The sequence below is a fragment of the Eupeodes corollae genome, chromosome 1 (genome assembly GCF_945859685.1).
Source record: "Eupeodes corollae chromosome 1, idEupCoro1.1, whole genome shotgun sequence".
NCBI lineage: Eukaryota > Metazoa > Arthropoda > Insecta > Diptera > Syrphidae > Eupeodes > Eupeodes corollae.
Genome location: NC_079147.1, coordinates 306,923,958 through 306,945,841, shown reverse-complemented (window position 1 = coordinate 306,945,841; position 21,884 = coordinate 306,923,958). Strand labels below are relative to the sequence as shown.

Sequence of the window (21,884 nt, the reverse complement as noted above, 5' to 3'; positions counted from 1 at the left end):
ATTTACAATAAATTCAAAAAAATCTTTAAATTAATATTTAATATAATTTGTGTTTTTTTTAGGTAAGTAAGTACCTATAGAATTTTAAGTTAGCAACACCATTTTAACTGGCAGCCATTTTGCTGTCATCAGCTGTCAAGTGATCCTAGCTTAGCAAACTTATTTTTAAAATCATGGTTCTGTTCGAAACTTGTTTAACGATAAAGTTCAATTCAGATTAAATGGAAACGTCAAACACTGGTTGGAGTGTTTATAAACCAGTGTATAAAGTGTATGCAAAGGCACCGTTACATCCAGAAAAACGGAATGTTTGTGGTGTGTTTTATAGTTGCTGGAATAATTGGTCCATAATTTTTAAAAAACGATGTTGACAAATCAAAAGTTAACGTTAAAGAGCCTTGGTTACTGACATTTACGTTCGTCAATTGAACAATCTTGATGTACATGATCTGTGGTTTCGACAAGAGGCAGACGGCGCAATATGTCAAGTATTTCTGTAAAAAATTATTTATTGAGGAATATGTTTGGTTACCGCAAAGTTTCAAGTTACGAATCCGCGAATTGGCCTACACTATTGTGCGATATAACGTAGCGCCGTTTGACTATTTTCTGTGGGAATACTTGAAATCGCAAATTTAAGCCGCCGATAAACCTGAAACGATTGATCACTTTGCGGCCAAAAATTTTGTAAAAAGTCACTAGAAGTTTAAAGTTAATAAACGGTTCCTAAGCATTCTATACTGAAATTATAAAGCTGAAGAGTTTGCTTGTTTGTTTGTTTGTTTGAAGGCGCTAATCTCAAAAACTACTGGTGTGACTTGGAAAATTCTTTCAGTTTGCAAAGCCTATTTACTGAGGAAAACTACAGGCTATTTAACATGATGCTAAGATTAATACTAGCGGAGCACCAATATAGAATCAAAATTCAAAAATCATCCATCTTTTTATTTTTGAGGAACTTCCACTGCATGAGCTGCGGAAACGGTTAAAGTTTTGCTTAAAAAATGTATGACTGAATAGTATATGTCAGTTTTTAAAGTTGGCTCAGTATAACCTTCCTTATGTTAACCATTTTTATTCTAAAATAAAGCGTAAATTTAAAAATAAACTTCATTTTATTCAACAACATTTTTACTCTATTAAAATTCTAATTTTTGATTCCTGTCCAAAAATACGAGAATCTGCTTAAAGCCCTAATTTTCAACTCTGAACTCAATCGACCCAATAATGCTTTAGGCTGCAGGCGCAATCACGGAATTGCGGGACCCACTTTTTTCGACTTCTCTTTCAAAGTAACGTCACGTTTGCTTATAAAATCGAGTACGGAATTTGTTTACGATTCCAATATTTGCTATATTTTAGTTCCAATATGTGTCGTAAAAAAATAACCACAAGTGCTTGTCACCATTTTGTGTGTGCCTCATTGCTTGAATAGTGTAATTCTTTCAGTTCAAAAGATGCTCAACAGGGGGCAGCACATGGTGCGGCGCGCGGTGAGTCTCCGACGTATATTTTTCAAGGTATATTTCTAAAGCTTTTCATCTTCCCGCACGACTCACTCAACCAACAAAATAAATAGACGAATATAGAAGATCCGCAAGACGATGATGATGATGATGGAGATGATGATGGAGATGATGAAAAACACTTTACTATTTAGATATCTTGAATGGGGATACTTATGGTGTATCTTTTTGAGGAAAAAGAGAATATAACAATGACATAAAAGAGCTAAACCGACTGAACAACAATATACTCATAGAATTTCGAAAAGGCGGGCTTAATATAAAGAGGCAAAGGAAAAAAGATGCGATATACATAGATTGAAGTACGTATAGCTGTCAAATACCAACAACAATAACAAAAACAACATCAATGAGAATGAGAATATATATATGTTTAAAAAAAAATCCAACTTTAACTACTTTTCTGCACTTTGAATGCCACTTACTCGTAACTACTGACACTGCTTACTTAGAAGTAGATACGGATGCAACATAGACAAGTTGTACTCAACTTATACACCAACAGAGGTCGGTCGGTATAGGTAAGCACCTACTCTACCCTACCGACACCACTCCCCATTTCCACCCACTTGGTGGGATATTGTGGATTTGGATGTTGGATGTTGGACCTATGGATGCGAGATGCTATGTATCTGGAAATTCTTCTCAAGCAATAAAAATGTCTGTTCAATTGAATTAAGCTGACTTGGGGGTTTTCGTTTTGGGAATGAAAATATAGGGAATAACAAAAAAGATAGTCATAAATCGGGGCACGCAGAGGTGGATTCTGGGATTTTGTGTACGAGAGTGCGAGATGCCGATGCTGAATGCGGGCAAGCACAGATTAGGGGTCGCACTTGAGCTTATAATACGTTATGTTGTGTGGTAAATGGGGTGACTGGAGATGATGGCAACGACGACGACGACGGGTATGGCAGCGGCAGCAGCGTTATCGTTAGTGGTAGGGGCATGTGCAGGGCGAGAGGCACTGGAGTGTATTGGGGTTACGAAGGGAAAAAATAGTTGAAAGTTTAAGTACCGCATAAGCACATGACAATCGTTTTTGTTTTTTTTTATTTTAATATAGATTTTTTTTCATCTTCATTCTTCATCTTCCTAACGTAAATATGTGAACGTCGATATTGTAAGTCGGTCCTTGGTCGACGTCGTTTAGTTGATTTGTTGTTTTTGTTTGCATTTGTTGTTGTTTTTATTATTCGAGAAATTTGGGGTTTTTTGTTATTATTATTTCCGAGTCATCGACTTGATTTTTATCGATTCAAGTTTACTAAAAACTTGCGGTGGACTTTTTTTTCCCATCCAGAGTGAGAGGTTAAACGATATGGAATTCAACATTTCTACACATACACACACAAGGCAAAAACCTCTTTATTTCCTCTTAATCGTACTGGAACATAAAAATATGATTGTTGAGGAAATCTAATCGTTAGCGTTTTTATGTCAGTAAAATATAATAAATTTTATTGTTCGGTAGATACATATATACAAAAAAAATATGGCAATGCGGATAAGATTAACAAGATCTTTCGCTGTCAGATACATAAATAAGATATAGGTACATATACCGTAGTCCATAGTGTATTTGACACATATCTAAACTGTACTGTAACACAAATAAGAGATATGTACACTAATACAGCTATAACCAAAATATTAAGAACACTTAAAGAAAAGTCTCAAACAAAAGTCTTGTTTGTAGGACTTTCAATTTGAGATTGATAAAATAAAACAAGGCCTCAATAAAATTAAGTAAACGAATAGCTCCAAAACATGAGAACAGAAATGGACACGTTCGATTTGCAATCCGATAAACTATCTAAGATATTTTATCTCGATATATTTATTATTATATATTAAATTATTCTCGAGTTTGTAGATACCTCATTGAATGATTTGGATACATAAAAAAGAGGCTGGGATGCGACCCACACTGATAACTTCCCATCCCGTCTGTCGATTGGTCTTGCTTAAAAGTTTTTAGGTTATAGTGTTGGGTTAAAAAAATTGTTAGTTGAATTATTCTTACAAATTTTAAAATTACCAACAATAATTTTTATATAAAGAAATAGTTTGATTTCGAGATCTACTTTTTTATAAATAAATTTTAGTCGGAAACAAATTTTTACCAATTTTAGTAGCATTTCTTAAATTTCTACAAATTGGATGAATGAAATCAATTTGAGAGATATCAGGAACCGAACATCAATTTTTACCAAATTTGCGTACTATTTCTTGTAGATTTTATTTTTTTATGAAAAAAGGACCGTTCGAGTTTTATAAAAAAAACTACTGCATATCGAAAACAGTATTTTCTGTGAAATAAAAACAGTTTGAAGACAATATTGTCTTGGTATTGTTGTTTTTAGGTTTTTTTTTTGTTAAAAAACAGTCAATTAGATTTTTCACAAAATTTAACGTAATGTTGAAAATAATATTTTTCAAAAGATAAAAGTAGTTTAAAGCCAATATCTCAAAGTTTAGAAAAAATATTTGAGTCGAAAATCAGTTTTTACTAACTTTTATTAATTTTTTTTTTAGGTTTTTTATTTTTATAAGAAAACTGTTAGTTCGATTTTTCTCAAAATTTTTCCGAGTGTTCATAACAAAATTTGCTTTAAGTAAATAATAGTTGGAAGCCATAATCTCAAGTTTTTGAAAAGATATTTGAGTCGAAATTCAATTTTTACCAACTTTGAGTTATTTTTTAAGGTTTTTATTTTTTATAAAAAAAACTGTCGCTTTAATTTTTCTCAAAATTTTACCAAATGTTAGAACCGTTATTTTCCATTTCACAAAATTATTCTGTATCTTTCTGTATTATTATCTGTATAACAAAATTTATTTGAAGTCGATATCTCTACTGCTTCGAGAGCTATGGACGACGAAAAAACATCGCGAAAGTACGGAGGTACGAACGTATGTACGTACACACCCACGCACAATTATCTTCCTAAAAATCTTTTATTTCAACTCTATGTACCTTGAAACGTCGAGAAATGTCAAACATTTCAATTTGACAAACCGGACCCATTACAATAACTTCCTATGGGAAGTTAATAATTATTAAAATATGAAAGAGGAAATGGACACGTTTGATTCACAATCCGATAGGATATCTGAGATAGGTTAGTTTAGTATCGCATATCTTTGTGAACGTCAAAATTCCGATAGGTTACAATTACTGCATGGATTTGTGAAATTGTAGATACCTCATTGAATGAGTTAGACAGCAAAATTAAGATAATTTCCAAAAAAATATAAACAAAAAACAGGCAAGCATTTAGATTTTGAGGTCTATAATTATTGTAACATTAAATTTTTAGCAGATAGTTTTTATAGTTTATCGATTTTTTACGAAAAACAAAGTACAAATTTTTAAATTAGTTTTTAAATTCTTTGAAGTTTAATCATATTTTGAAACATCTGTTTTGTCATAAACCCATGTATACCATAAATTCTTGGATACCCTTGGATTACTATTTTGACATTACACCTTTTTTTGGTCAGGAGCGAACTTTAGCATGTAAAACAATTACAAAAAGTTACCCGCATAACCTATCTGTCTGAGATTTAACGAAGCCATTATTTTCCAAAACAAATGTAAAAACAGCTGACAAAAAGAAAAAGGACCAAAGAAAATAACATTGATACCAATTTTTCATGCAAACACAAATTAATTTTTAACATTTCTCCTTCGAATTTTCGAATTCTTCGAGAACAAAAGTCAAACAATCTACAAATAACAAGACACCAGAAAATCAAAATTTAGCTATAAACATAATCATCGGAAATATTGGGTAAGCTTGAGATTTATTTTTGACAAGACAACACTTCATAAATTTGTCAGCTTTATTTCATAAATTTATCAGCTTTATCTTCCTATAAGATTACAACAAACTCATTAGCTTAAGATTGATTTTCGAACGCGACCAAGTGTAGTTTCTGAACAAAACTTTTGAGCTGTCGTTTATGTTACAGGATATTTGACATATTTGAGTAGTTTTTGGATTGGGCTTGACAACTGTAGGGGACCTTCCTCCATCCCTGAAATGACTCGCACATAGGAGTGGTTGAGAGTTGTAAGTCACTAGGATCTGGTATATCCTTATTTATTTATTTATCTATTTTATTGTTTTTCTTAAGTTCATATTTTTTTTAAATTTTTATGAAGCTAGCATCAAATGGACTCCAAAAATAACCAATATTACTTTTTAAATGCAACAAGTTATAACAATTTTATATTTTTACACAACTCCTAAAGACATAATTATCAAAAAAAAAAAAAATAAATGTCGTTCCAAATTTGGTGGCCAAAGCTGTATCTAAGGTAGGTTAGAGGTACATATCTGTAAATAATACAGTAAAAGCAAACTAATTGAACGTATTTGGGATCAGAGGATGTTATATGTCCTGTAGATATTTGTTAAGAGTCAAGAGTCTCTTTTAAGGATATCTATTTCTGTACATGTATCTATTCTTGATGTGGGTACCTTAAAGCCCTATATAAGGCATAAGTCAATGAGAAAATATTGAAATTAGTACTATTGAATATTGATATTGAAATTGCACACCAAACAGAACTACTTTTGGGTATACATAGGTTATATATGATATGACCATTTATACGAGCAAAAGCAACAAGGAAAGGCGTTAAGGTGTGATAAATTACATTATAATTCGACTAGATATTGATTTACGGTGTAAGGGGGGAAGTTCAGAGGTTTTTCTTGTTATGCGGGTATAGAAGAGGTTGAATGTAAATTTCTGGAGAATTCGAAATGTTGTATGTTGTAAAATATTAGAATAATAAAAGTTGGAACGTTATGACATCTACAAATCGTGTTATGTCTTATAAATACACAAAATCAATGGGGGTGGGCAAAGTGGTCAACATAACAAGATTATAGTTTTATTTTTATTTTTTTGTCAATTATTGGAAATAAATTGTGTTACTTTATTTTTAACAAACATTTTCGAAATTAATAAGACTTCATAGCAGGTAGAGAACTTACAGGATTATAGTTTCTCAACGATTAGTCGTGAAACCCTTCGGTTTCGACAAGCAGGTTACAGACGGAAGTTGAAGAGTTAAACTGATGCTGAAGATTGTACCCGCCATTTTATTTATGAACATATAACTCAATTAAATTATTAAAGCTTTAAGCGTTCAGCTAAACAGGTAGGTCTTCTGAAATTTCTTGAAGAATATAATTAAGTAAAACTGTCGGAGACAGGGCAGAACCCTGAAGCACACCAGCGTTTATTTTGTGAGTTTTAGACTTGAAACCATCTAATTTGAATATAACGGTTGGAAATGTGATTTCTAGTCCAACGACGGAAGAAGTCACTAAAATTGAAATTTCGAGCGCAATAATGTTACTTCCTCCAAGAAGATTACAACATTTGTTACACTTTTGAGCCATGACATTACCATAGAAATTTTTGCTGTCGGTTATTAAGAAGCCATAGAAATTGTTGCTCTCGGTTATTTTTTTTTTAATAAACACACACTCAAGGGGATATTAGGGTTTAAAAGGAGATGTCGATGCACATTGGTTTTGAATTCCTGAATATTGCAATGACTAGGAAAGACAGAGTGTGGTAAGGCATTCCACATTCGCGTAGTGCGGCTAAAGAACGAATCTCTGTATTTGACAGTACGACCGAAGTTGGGCTCGAGGGTGCATTCTGATGAGCATTCCTAGAAGCGCGAGTATTACGGTTGAACTGTTTAAGGGGAGGAATGCAACTGGCTATTTCACTAGAGCATAAGCCGTTAAAATAACGGTAAAAAAGGGTCAGACAAGAGAACTTACGACGATGTTCAAGCGAAGTAAATGAACTTATGATGATATTATTATCTATCTATTTAAATGCTCTACATTCAATACTATCCAAGAGGCTTAAGTAAGTTGCAGGAGCACCAGCCCAGAGATGGGAGTTATACTCAACCTTTGGACGTATGTAAGTCTTGTAGACAACAGCCAGATCAGAAGGGGTGAAATATTTCTTGCATCGCCTTAGGAAACTCAAACACCTTCTGGCATTTTTGGCGACATCGCGTATGTGATCATTCCACAAGAGGTGGTTGGTGACACACATACCGAGAATATCGAGGTTCAGTCTCATTGATGCAAGTGCCATCCATGGATAATGGGAAATCGCTTTAACGATACAAGACAGCATTGGGTTTTCGAAGCATTAAATTCCACGCTGTTTTTTCATCCCCATTGAACAATGCTATTTATGTCGGAATTTAATTAGCTTATCATATTTTGTCGTTGCAGTTCCACATCCGAAGAAGAGGGATGTGAGCCTGGAAACGAATATGAAAAGCTAAGAGTACTATCGTCAGCGAAGCAATGTATTGGATTTGATGTTGCAGACAGAAGATCATTAATAAAAATGAGAAAGAGTGTTGGAGATAAAACAGAGCCCTGGGGCACACCAGCATTTATTTTATGGCTTTCAGACTTGAATCCATCCAATACTACTTGTATTGAACAAGTAATTACTAATCCGAAGAAGCAGGGATTCATGAAAACCGAAAGCACGCATTTTCGATAAGAGAGCCTGATGCCAAACCCTATAAAATGCTTTTGAAATATCAAGTGCAATAATCTTACTTTCTCCAAAACGATGTAAAGATTTGCTCCACTGTTTGGTGAGATGAACCATGAGATCACCAGTGGACCTATTGCTACGAAAGCCGTATTGCCAGTCATTAAGAAGCTTCCGTTCTTCAAGATATTTCTTGAGCTGATAATTAATCAGCGTTTCCATGACCTTGGTAAGAAGGGACGTAAGTGCAAACGGTCGGTAGTTAGAGGGTGAGGAAGATTCGCCTTTTTTGGGAATAGGCTTGACAAATGCGGTTTTTGATCCGCTCGGAACGAGACCTGAGGAGTAGGGCAGATGAAAAAGCTTATGCAGTGGTTTTGCCAGCGTTGAAGAACGCCTCTTCAGAACAATAGCTGGGATACCATCCGTACTAGTGGATTTATGTGTGTTTAGATCTCTTAGGATTCTTGCCACAGTACGAGTGCGAAAAAAGATTGGTCCCATAGAATGAGCGAGTTAGCTCAAGTACAGGCGGAGTCATAACACTCACTGGCAGCTTAGAATTGGCGGCGAACTGCCTAGCAGAGAGATTAGCTTTCTCTAAAGAGCTAACAAAAGGAGTGTCATTGACAACGAGTGTAGGAATCGAAGAAGAGTAAGAATTCATCATGTTTTTTACAAATGATTAACAATTTTTAGTGCCTTTGGGACATTGCAGTATTTTTTGCCGTAAATTTTGGTCATGTAAAAATTTGGTCCGTCAAATATGGGCGTTGCAGGCCTTCCTGCCTTCTTTGAACTATTTCCGGTTTTCCTCCGTACGGTTGGCTTTATAGCAACGGAAACTAACCTCTTTGGCCCTAAGAAGTTTTACGTCCCATGGAAACAGTACCAAGCTGATATCTTATTGGTCGTCTTGATAATGTCTTCCCACTGATGAATTATTCAACCATCGTACAAGCATCAAAACAGATAGGTTGAGATATTGTGAGAGGCTTAAGATTTTTTGTCAACTTAAATATACTTTTATTTATAAAGAAAACATGAGTATCAGTTGAGAAAATATTAACTTAAGTTTACGCGTGAATATACCTTGAAAACATCAGCGTTTTCTATGCCGCCCGACTATTTGACTTCCAAAAACAGACCTTTCGAAACAAAAAATAAGACTGTAATGTGTAAAGAACATTCAGGAAACAAAATGACAATAATTTTCGTCCGATTGTTTTTCAATTCAATTCAACACACACTCTAAGGAAAGCCTTTAAACATTTTAAATTTCCTACTTTTTGTATAATAATATTAAAATGTTCGTATAAACATAAAATTGTGTACATTAAATTTAAAATCAATATTTATTTTAAATTTTGAGTTGAAATAAACAATTTTTGGTTTTTGGAATGATTGAAATAATCCATTATACATGATTTATATTTACGCAGCAAAAATAAAAAAAATGTTAAAAAATTGGTACACGTTTACGTTTCACCTACCCGCCCACTCTCACCACACTTATGTTTTATTTTTATTAATACAAAATTAAAGAACACCACTTGATTAAACAGTGTACTTTATTTACGCTTGCTAATTTTTTTTCTTGGGTTATTGTTGGCAACAGGCAAATAAAAATGTGTTGAGTTATAGACTTCAGCTGATTAAATTATTTATTTTTAAAGAATTTAAAAATGTTTGTTGAAAACTACAAACCTATAAATTCAATAACCAATAAAATATGTTCAGGATTTTGTTAATCAATTGTATTTTAAAAATAAGGATAATAATGCTGAGGCTTTAAGTGAAATTCAAAGACGCACAAGTCTCTAATTTTACAAACAAAAATTTTTGGTCTTTGTAGCCCTCCGCTTTAGAGGATCAAAGCTGAAAACCGATCAAACAATGTTGGCGGTATTTTGTAATTAAAAAATTAAATATTTAAGAAAAAACAAGTTTGGCGCACATTTTCAAAGGATTCAGTAAAATGTTTTAGCCATTTTAGTTAATTGCTGATCGAAAGAGAATATTTTTCTATTTTTTAAGAAATTTTACAGCATTTTACATTCTTTTTCTTTTAAAATTTCAATAAAATTAAATCTATATGACTTCTGAGTTTCTGACATTTTAAATAAAAGGTCAGTTTACTATTTTATTAAGGTTTGTTTGTTTTGTTGTTTTTTATATGTCACTGTTAAGACGTGTTCAGATGCAATGTTTTAAATATAGAATAAGGAATTCAGTATTTTACCATACCCGTGGTTTAGTTATAGTACGATAAGATTATCAGCAATAACTTTCAGAATAAATTGTTAAAAATTAATGAAATCGTTAGAATTTTGGGAATAATTTTACATAAATAAATAAACAATTTTAAGGAGAAATACATATGGTTAGAAAATATCAGGAATAGTTTATATTTAATTTGTTTTCCTATTTTTCATTTTGCACATTGAATCCAAATGAAATAGGAATTGAAGGAAATTAGTTGTAAATAAGTGTCTAAGTAAAATGGTCTATCATGTGCAACAGATGGCGCTATATAATTTCAACTTTAGTGTTTCTTGTTCTTTTTGCTAAGTATTTAACAATAACACAGATTATGTCTATGTAGTTACAAAACTAAGTTACGTTAGCTTACAAAAATAAAGCTACATTTTTGTTTAAAATAAATAATAAAAAAAAACACAAGGAAGCATAGAGATCTCAAAGGTCTATTTCATGCTTATCAAAGTTACAAACCAAAGTCTGTATTTTTTTCTGAGTTTTTAAGGAACTGTTTTATTGTGGTAACACATTTTATACTTAATGCAATACAATTTTGTAGGACTAATATTGAATCGTTAAAATCCAAAAAAGATTAAACAAAGTTTGATTCGTCAGCTAATTGGAAAACACACAAGTAATCAAATCACCAAAATCTGTTGAAATAAATTAAAAATAAGTTCTATCGATTTTAAAATATTTAAGTCTTAACGAAATTTGTTCTATTTTTAACCGATTCTTTATTATATAATTATTTAAATTCATATCTTCTGGGTTTGACACTTCAAATAATATGTTTGCTTACTAGGATTTTCACACCAAGTCCAAACCCGGTTTTTGGCGAAATTATCGGTTTAAGCCGAATCCTACATCGAAAACTCAAGTTTTTCTATACATTTTTGGTAAACCACAAGTTTTCGTAAACCACAAGTTTTATATAAAATCTCTCAAAAACTAGTACCAATTCAAAGTTGAACTAAACAAACAAACCTTTCGAAACATTCAGCGCTCAAATTAATGTAAACAAAACAGCTGATGGCTGCTGTCAAAACAAATATTTCATATTTAAATATATTTGGTAGTGGTAAGTAATATTATTTATACAATTTCCGTACAAAAAAAGAATTAAGAAAAAAAAGAAAAAAAAAACAAAAAACAAAAATTTGGGGGACCTGCGTGGCAGCTGAAAAAATTGCGATACAATTTGCCAACGTCATCGAGAATAAAAGCCGTAGTTACTATTTGCGGCACTGGCGCGGCGGTTCTTTTATGATCCCCCAGAGTTTCAAACGCTCTTTGTTAAGTGAAGAACCGGATTTCACTATGGCTACTAGCGTGACGAAACCAAGAACGAGGAAGACTTGCTCAATGCTCATAGTTCTTAATGACATTTCCAAAGAAAACGTCTTCGAACAGTACCCACAAATTTGTTCGTCGCTTTTGCTTACTACCTGGAGAAAGACATCCCGGTAACTCCATTCAATCACAAGGGTTTGGGAGATACGAGAAAGGCAAGGCATAAAAGCTTCAGTGATCGCTGTGGATGAGTGTGATTTTGGTAAGAATCGGGAACTAGGAATTGACCTTTTCTACACGAAATCGTTCAGAATCTTTTCAACCCTGCCTATAAGTAAGTAAGTACAGAAGCAATAGTCATAAGCTCAGTATTTTGGATTGAATTTGTTGTGAAAGAAGAAGAAAATATTTTAAATAAAATAAACATGACAGCTGCAGCTATAGTTCTTCTTGGTTCAAGTCGTGAGCCCATTTCACCCATCCCCAGAACTTCCGTTGAAACTCTTTTTCACGACCAGCTAGTGTTACGTTAAAATCAATTTGAATTGTTTAGAATTCATTTTATTTTCACGAATAATTTGAGAAGAACAAAAGTTTTTACTCTAAAATTTTTTCATCAATACAAAATTTGACAACCGGTGTTAAACAAATTTAAATGCCAAATGAAAACGTGTAAATGTTCGGTGTGAACGATTTTCTGGTTTTCGAAAACATTTTGCCGAAAACCCGGTTTTGGGTTTCGTGTGAAAAGGCTATAACATCAGAACTAGGTTTGTTTGTTTTGATTTGTATTTTTTCACGTACTGTAACAGCCTAGATATGTTCATATGCACTATTTTAAATTAAAGGAAATAATTAGTGTTTTACTGTTTAGAAAACAATTATTTAACAAATTAAACTAAATTACTACATAGTCAATAAAATAAAGTGAACATAGAAGATTTTTTGCCTTTTTTTTAAGAACAATCAAAAGATCATTTTATATAACGATTTTCTTTTCAGCTGATGTGAATTTTCGATGGTTGATACTTATTGTTTGACAGTTGAGAATGTCAAACTGCTTTGACATTTTTGTTTGCTTAAATTTGAGAATTTATCATAAATAATTTAACGCCAGAACAACGCTTCCGAATTGTAGACATTTACTTTGAAATAAGTAAATGTGTCTGCAAATTTATTAGAGCATTTCGTCGTTTTTACTATATTTAAGAGCCTTGCACATGAGAGCGAACAACGAATGAACGAATGGACGAACAAACGTTATTTTACACATTTCAAAAAATCAATTTCAAACAAAAATATGAATATTTAAATTCTAAGAAACCAATTGACACTTATGTTAGGATAATAAAATTTGCATTTTGTTCTCTAAAACAAGACAATTTTGTAAAAACAATTTGGTAGCAACGAATTCCAGTGTGGTTGGTACGAACTGTCAAGCTCTATTCGCGTTCCACATACCATCCACACTGCAACGAATAAATTGTTCGCGCTCAACTTAACCTTAAAATTATACCACTCTTGTTTTGTTTGTTGAAAAGGGTAATTATATATTGACAATTTATCGCTGTCTGCGAATAAAAAAGTCAAAATATGGGAACATCCACATTTCGCTGTCGTAGCTCATGTGCAAGATACTTTAGTGATGAAGATCATTAAGGTCAAATAGCTTTGTTAATTAGCCAAATTGACTTAAATGAATTATATACAATGTTCAAGCGAGTAACTAGTCACCATTGCATCCATCCAATTAAAATGTTTGGTGCAGAGTACCAGCAGGTGGCGTCATAGGTCCTTGCTTCTTTCGCAATGACTTCTTAATCATCAGGCGATATTACTGAACCATGTTGACGTTTTTTTCTCCAAAAATCAATGAGCTAAGTTTCGACTACGTTTGGTTCCAAAATCAATTTGGTGACAACTTTATTTTCAGGATTGGTCTCTTAAATAATTTGTTTGGAACTATTTTAAGTTGTTGTCTTATGTCAACAGAGCAGTAAATCTTGAAGCATTGAAAGTCAATATTCAAGCCATATGGCCAAGTTGTTAATTGGGATGTCTACAAGATCCAAATTTGTATTTAACACCTATTTATTCGTTATGAATCTAAGTTACAGCAATTTCTATGTTTTAAATCTTTATTTCTCGGCTCCTTAAATATTCAGTTCCGAATGATTGAAATGCATACTAATGACTTTCCTAGTTAAAAAAATCCAAGAAAAAAAAGTTCACCAATTTAATATGCAGTTAGCATGTTCGAGAGAGGATGTAATCTAGGTCCCGCATCTCGGACATGATTTTTGACCTCATTAAAATGCCTGAAGTCATCTATGTTTGGCGCCTCGGTTGTCGTCATCATCGCCATCGGCGCTTAAGGCGTCATCTATCATACCTAAAAATCTACATATATATACAAGAAATTTCCAAGAAACCCTCTAAGCCAACCCATTCACTTTATGTCATTGGCCTGCGTTTTATCTATCAATCTATCTATTTTCCCCCATCGAATAAAAATTGAAGAAAAAACGACGTAGAAATCCCTTCCAAAACCACATGTGTGAATCGATTCACGTCAGCCTAACGTCGTACTTTACGTTCCATCACACCACCACACTAGGTTTTTATAGAGAATCGCTCTAGCTATAGGTTCGGAATAGACTTTCTGAACACAGTCGACTATTGGCAAACCGCAAACGAATAAATTAAAATAAAGAGAAAAAATAAAATAAAGTAAGTTAAAAAGTTAAGGGAAAAAATCACTTGCTACCCGCGCAATACTATCTCAATTTATATGTAGATTTTTTACTTTCTGTCCCCCCCTTTTGATGGTACTGCAGTCTTCAATAATTGCGAAAAGTGAAGGCAAGGAAGCAACTGATGCTGCTTGCTACTGCTTGCCGTTGCCGACTGCTGTTGCCTGTGCTGCCTCCTGCCTGCTCGTACTCGTACTGTTAAAACTGAAACTAAAGCTTGGACGCAAAATGTGCATCCGTGAAAGAAATCCGCAAGATGCAATGGGAAAAGAAATATTATACGCTGCAAACTCCGGCATATTCCTTCTTCAATGGAAAACCACGAACTTGCGGTACGGTGTACCACAACAACCGACAATGTGGGCGGATTTGGTTTCTCATTACAGAGTGGAGAGAAGCTTTCTTTTATTGTTTACGTCGTCGTTCGACGTCGCGTCTTCGTAGGCACCGTCTTTGCGAAATGCAAATTAACTTTTCACTATTACATTATATTGCTGCTCTACACTTTCTGTGCGACCGACGACGCGCGACGCAACGAAAGAAGAACGATTGGTGAATGTTATTGGATAATCCGGCAGACGGAGTTGCCAAGGAGAATGTATTAGAACTTTCATATTACCGACACTTTTTGAAGTCTCCGGAAATTTGATCAATGGTTTCTTCAGGCATGTAATCTTATAGTTACCCCTTCCCAAAGGAATACAGGAGAATAAATTTATACGTTTTTCTTATATTTCGATTATAAGTTTAAAAGTTAAAATAGGTTTGAAGAATTGATGGATCTCCTACAATAATATATACTTCTCAGTCTAAACTGACAGAAGCCTAGTTTAAAATTAAAACTGTCAAAATTATTTAAAAAAATATCCCTAATTTTTAAATGTTATCAAACAGGTCTAAAACATTTTAAACATGGACTATATAAAATTCTACGTTTAGCTATTTTCTTCCTTGTTTACAATTATTTTGAATTGATTTTAGGGTGAATTTAAATGTGTGCTTACGCGCGTAGTATTCAACGAATAAACAAAATTTATTGCACAAAATAAATATATTTCAACGAAACAACCTGTGGGGAATTTTTAATTAATTCATTAATAGTCTATAGATAAATCCGCAGCTTATATATTTAAACAAAGTAGACGTAATTTTATTTTTTTTACAGTACTATGACAACAAAAGTATGTATATTGAAGTCGTAAAAATACGGGAAGACACCTACCATAATACGATGATGCTTCTAAAAATAGACAATGTTTTGTTTTTTGAAACAAACTTGGGGTTGCTGATATATGGGAGCGGTGTTGTTTTGAATGAATTGCAAAAGGTACCAAAAAAGGCGGGAGTAAATTAAATAAAACAATTTTAATTGTTGTTAATAAAATAATTTACTCATTTGAAATTGGTTGAAAGAATTTGGCTCTTAAAAATTATTTAACATGTGTATTCGTATACATTTTGAACGTTGATATGTAAGTTACAGGTGACAGGGGTTAGATATTCTTCCCGGAAAAAATATGTTTCGGTTTTGAATTTTTAATCTTAATCTTCAATTTTACTATTTAGTCGTGTTTTACAATCTCACTGATAAGCGATAGGTATACAAAATACGTGTTATAAATGTTAAGATAAGATTAAGTTTTTAAGTAGCTTTTTGCGTGACGGTTATCAAAAGATGCAAACAAATTAAAAACGCTGATCGAAGAAATTAGAATATATAGAATCCTTCATTAACATTTTCAGTCAGTTAAATTGTTGTCTTGAGTAATCTTTGAATTATTATATGAATACAAGACGGAGTTTTAATTTATTCATGTGATTTGAGGTGGAATAATTTAACAAAAATTTAACCCTCGTTTTCTGACGATTTAGTCAAGTTAGTTTTTCTCAACAGCTGATTTTATTTTGTCATAAAATAAGACGAACTACTGTTTTTTGTTTTAATTTCTGCCAGAAAACATGATCCGATGGATTTCAATCAGGAAATTTGTTCAATGACAGAAAATTATATTATCGCAATAAACGACCTGTCAAAAACAAATTAATTGGAACTTTGAGGATTATTAATCCAAATACAAATGTAGAACATTTCTGAACTTGATTTTTTTAAATTAAATCAATCATTCTTTTGACTGAAATACAATAAAAATGATTACTTAAATTACCACACAGAAGTCTTTTCTGTTCTTAGATTTCTGAGTTTAGTTCAAAATTTCTAAAAATGTCACGAAAGATAACAATCCTTTGACAATTCTCATAGTAATGGTTCAATTGAATAAAATTAAGTTGAATCAACCTACAAAGAGACGGAGACACTTATTATTATGTGAACCTGACAAATGTGAACCTGACATAGTTAAAATAAATATAAAAATGCAAAACGTGCTGTCACAACCAAATTTAATTTTTCAGTTTGACATTTATTTTTACTTTCGATTTTTGACATTTAATTTCTCTGATGCAATTTTGTGTTTGATATTTTTATCAAGTTTGTTAGATTTACAAAGATGTTCTGTTGTGATGAATAATAGTCTTAAGAGACAAAATGTTTACTAATGTTAAAAAAAAAATTTATTAAATCAAGACAATTTTTGGGAAGAAATTACTAACGCTAATAAATCGAAGAAATTAGAAAATATAGAAAAAACATTTTTTGTCAGTTAAATTGTTGTCTTGAGTAATCTTTAAATTATTATATGAATATAACATGGAGTTTTAAGTTATTCATGCGATCTCAGGTGGAATAAGTTGGGATGATTTCTTATAAACTTTCAATTCGGTTCAAAGATACTCGTACCATACCAAAAATGTAACCTTCGTTTTATGACGATTTATTTCATTTTTCTGAACAGCTGATTCTGTTTTGTCAAAAAATGAAACGAATCACTGATTTATGTCAGAAAATATGTGCTGATGTATTTTAATCAGGAAATGTTTTCAATGACAGAAATAAACAACCTGTCAAAAAAATCTAATCAATGGTTCCCTGACGAAAACAAACGATAGCTTTCACTGGAACCCTGAGCAATATGAAAGATTTATCATTAAAAATGTACAACATTTCTGAATTTTTTTTCTAGAAGTCTTTTCTGTTCCTCGTATTCTAAACCTCGTATTCATTCCTCTTAAACCTTCGAAAGATAAGTCTTCTTTGACAATTCTCATTGTATATGGTTTAATATTAATTTCATTGAATTAACTTGAATAAGCCTACAAAGATGTAGACATTTATAACGTTTTCACCTGTCATAATTCTGGGATTTAACGAAGTAGTTTTAAAATAAATATCACATTAAATGCCACAACCAGATTTATTTTTACGTTCGATCTGTTACATTTCATCTTTCGTATGTAATTTTAGTTTGTGGACAGTGTTCAAAAGATTTGTATTAAGCTATAACTTTACAAAGCTGTGCTGTTGTGGTAAACAATAGTTTAAAGAGACAATGTCTGCACTAAAGACAGCACAATGTTTAAAAAACAAATTATTAAGTCAAGACAAATTTTGGGGAAAAAAGGATCCAAAAACAGAGATCATTTTTACCAAGAAAACCACCCGTAAAAAGTTTTGAAGTTCATTGTTTTTATCATTAAAACATAAGAAAAGTTTGTTTTACTTGTTAACAAAAATGAATATGACATTTAAATGCGTCTGTTGCACAAAATAAGGTATGTTTGATTAAATGAAAACATTCAGCCAAGTAGATTTAAAATGAGTATCGGTAATCCAATAGATAACCTAGTTCCTAGGAATTTGACAATAATAAATTTAACAATTGTTTATAAGTCAAGCCGATTTTACATGGATTTTATTTAGATTATTATATATAAAAAGAATAATACAGTAAAAGACATGTGTAATTCACTGCATTGTCGCCAATCCAAAGGCAGAACTTTCTTTGTAATTTGTAGTGTTATCAAAACGTTCTAATTACATACATGTGATTTTTAAGTTTTCAATTATTTGGTGCTAAATTTTAAACAGCCAATTATTCAGAGATTAAAATTATAATAGTTAGCAATTTTTAAAATATAAATTAATCCCCAAGCATTTCCCAAATCGAAATCGTGTTTTTTTTTGTTTATAGTAAGAAAAGTATTAATTCCCCTTTATTAACTTTGCATCTTTATTTAAATAAGGTGAGATTAAAATCATTGTTAAGAACCAGTGCTCCACTATCGTAAAGATCTTTATATTATTGTTTGTTCTTCTGTATTAATTCATGTTAAATGTTAATTATGTTTTGTATTTTGTGCATGTGTTAAGCTTTAATTGTATTATTATCTTACTAACAACTAGCACATACACTTATGTTGAGCCTCTGATCGTAGTTTGAAGCTTGTATAAGCTAACTACTTTCTGAAATTCTGAAGTGTAAAATAAAAATCTGAACACGCCTAAGCTATGACACTTTATGAAGAAAAAAAACATAACAAACAAGCCTAAAACATGGGAACGTGCCTATGAATCGAACATAACAGAAAGTCAAACAATTCTGATTATGATTTTGGTTAAATTGTTTTACCAAATTAAAACATTTTTGATTATGACTGCTAAAATGTTAAATACAGAATAACATGATAAAAGTATTTAAAATTTGTTAAATCTTCATTTAACTTAATTAAATTTCATTGAAATTTAAATAAATCAATGAACTTTTTGTGCATTTTAGGAATATTCTCAAAAAAAGCACATTCCATCGAAATGATCATTGAAATGATTATGAAAAACCCAACATAAACAATGGTTGATATTTTTAAAGGTCATCTGAAATGTTTAGCATATTAATAATATTTATCTACTTGCAAAAAAAATTCTGTAATTCAACTGAATCACTATACAAAAATAAATTAGTTCAGTAATTGATCTTTCAAAGGCTTTATTTTCATTTTTGTTGCTTTCAAGGTCTTGTGAGTTTACATTTTTTTATTAAATGTATTTCCAAACCAAATTGTGGTTTATTCAAACAATTTAAACATTTTTTGGGAAATTTCTCAAATGAGTTGCTGAAAGAAATTACAAATCTGCATTTTTTTGAATGTTTTTAACTGAAGTTTATTGTAATCGTTCCAATTTTTCGACAAGGGAAATGTCAGCTTAAAAACTTGACGAAAAAACAAACGAAATTACTTCCGAAATATTTTATTTATTTACTACAAAAATGACGTTTTTTAAAATTTAATAGAAATTCAAATAAAACCTACTTAAAATGTTTAAAAATGATTTTCAATAAAATATCTAAGGGACTGCAAAAAATGTCAACTTAAGACTTTTTTCATCTTATGCCAAATATTGTTGTTGGCTTTTGGTAAAATTAAAAAAAAAAACTAAGTTATAGCATTTTTGCATAAATTAAATGCCACAAAAAAAATACTACAGATTTGATTTGACGTCTCGAATTTCTCGACACAAAACAACTAAAACTTCACTCTTCTAATGCATTTTGATAGTTCTTTAAATGACAATTTGTCTTACAAATAATATTATTTGTAAATTTTTAGGGACACAAATGGAAGTTATCAATCTGGATCTTTACCCAGCCTCGTTTTATTTAGCAATTAAAAGATCGAAGATCAATCTAAAGAATTTTAATTACAAATTTGTAAGTCACCACACATTCCTTGTAAACTGTCATTCCAGCTCACCAGCTTGTCACTTATTTTCCTTTACAACAAAATGTCAATTCCAAACTTCAGATTCAGACTCAATTAAAAATCAAAACACTCTTGCAGCACTTTCTACCTAATTCTTGGAAAAACAATACACATTTTTATAAAAGATCAGTCGAAGGCAGAACTGCGTACATGAAGTCAAAGCAGTGTAAAAGTTTAAACAAATTACTATTAACAAATTAAACCTGAAGCAAAACAAAATTGAAGTCGTGTAAAACCCCAGCAAATGATTATAACATCAACATTTGACATTAAAAACAGTTACTCGCACAATATTTTTTGGACAATTTAAATTAACCTTTGTATCAAAAACCAATCATCCGTGTTAATCAAGTTCTTAAGATAAAAATCTTAAATCAAAATCAATTCTTATTTTGTTTCGTTGGATCTATTTTATTTTCTTTTTGATTAATTAAATTACACTTGCACCACTTGTACTCAATTATTCGCACAAGAGAATAATTTATTTATTTAAAATAATTTCTTTTAATTCGTTTTACATTAAACGCGTTATTTTTTTTTAACAAGGTCACATCCAAGTCGTTTGTATTCAAAACATACAAAAAACCAAAAGAAAACAAAATTGTTAGACTAATAAAAATAAATTATAATAAAAACCCCAACTAGGTACAAAACAATTTGATTATGTGTTCAAAATTTTAATTTACTATTTTTTAAATTTTTGTATTACGTTTATTTTTTAAACTTTGCCCGTTTGCCAATCAAAATGTGTCTTCTTGACTTGACTTGACACTGACGTTTACGTTCGGTCGTTTGTTCGTTGGGATTGGAAATAGAAATAGAAATTGCGCGCGTATAACAGACAACACGGCGACGTATAAATAATGGACAAAATCTACGAAAGACTCCGGTAGTCAATCACTAGCGCACAGAAGGAACCTTTCCTCTCAGACACTCACTTGCAACTGATTGAAATTGAAATGTCTGAAACGAATTTGCCTGCTTTTTGCTGCTTTTCCTTCTTTTGCTATGTCTGCCTGCCTTGCCTTCCTTGCCTAGTGCCTCGGCCTGCCTTGCCTGCACCAACTGACACTCATTTTGTTGGCTTTTCGATGCCGCAATCTTCGTATTGACAGCTCCACACTGGAGAGGGAGCGAGCTCCACCATCAACCATCAACAGCTACATCTACAGTAGAGATACAGCAGAGCAGGCCTCCTTTCACTCCCAATTCTCACTAAACGCCACCATAAAACAGCTGCCACCACCCCACCATTCCAAATCAAACGGAACAATAACAGAGAGTACTCACGAGTCACGATTCACGATTAGTGGTAACTGGAAGCAGCGCCAGCGGTAGCGTCGGGTAAGATGGGGCTTCGTGTATAAGGCTACAGAAGTGGAGAGTAAAAGATGACGATAATGATGATAATACTCGTATATTGGAGATGGAGAATAGCAAAACAAGAGAATAATAAACTAACGGGAGCAGGAGGGATTCGAACGAGAGGACACAAAAGGTGGACAAAGAATCACAACATGTGCTCCGGTTCAGCTCCCTGCTCCATTTGGTTGTGTGTTCTTTTTACTGTTTTTTTGAGAGGTCTCTGGAGGATACTTATCTCGAGTTTTTGTTTTGTTACTCATTCGCCACAGAGACCGCACTACCACCGCACCACTCCGCCTCGAATGAGAACCAGAAGAAAAAAGAAGATTTGAAAACAGCTGATATTTGAACAAATTGTAAATAAACCTCGAGTCGAGGTGAATTTTGGGAGTAGGCCAAATGTGCCGCTTTTATTTTGACAGCTCCGTTATATTCGAAGAGGTGGATTTTTCATTTGGGTTATCATTTTGTG

The 21,884-nt window shown here is 32.1% G+C and overlaps 1 protein-coding gene across 6 annotated transcripts in view; it reads right to left on the bottom strand.

The window, feature by feature from the left end:
• The window catches only part of LOC129942507 (venom dipeptidyl peptidase 4), a 147,878-nt gene that overhangs the window by 101,774 nt on the left and 24,220 nt on the right, over positions 1–21,884 (bottom strand). For 2 of the 6 annotated variants that reach the window (XM_056051484.1, XM_056051488.1), the window contains exon 1: positions 20,757–20,979. The exons of 2 other annotated variants lie outside the window; for them this stretch is intronic. The gene's annotated coding sequence lies outside the window, so the exon portion shown is untranslated. Of the gene's footprint in view, positions 1–20,363; positions 20,484–20,733; positions 20,980–21,884 lie in introns of those variants that run through there. 2 more of the 6 variants (XM_056051485.1, XM_056051487.1) reach the window with 2 other exon arrangements.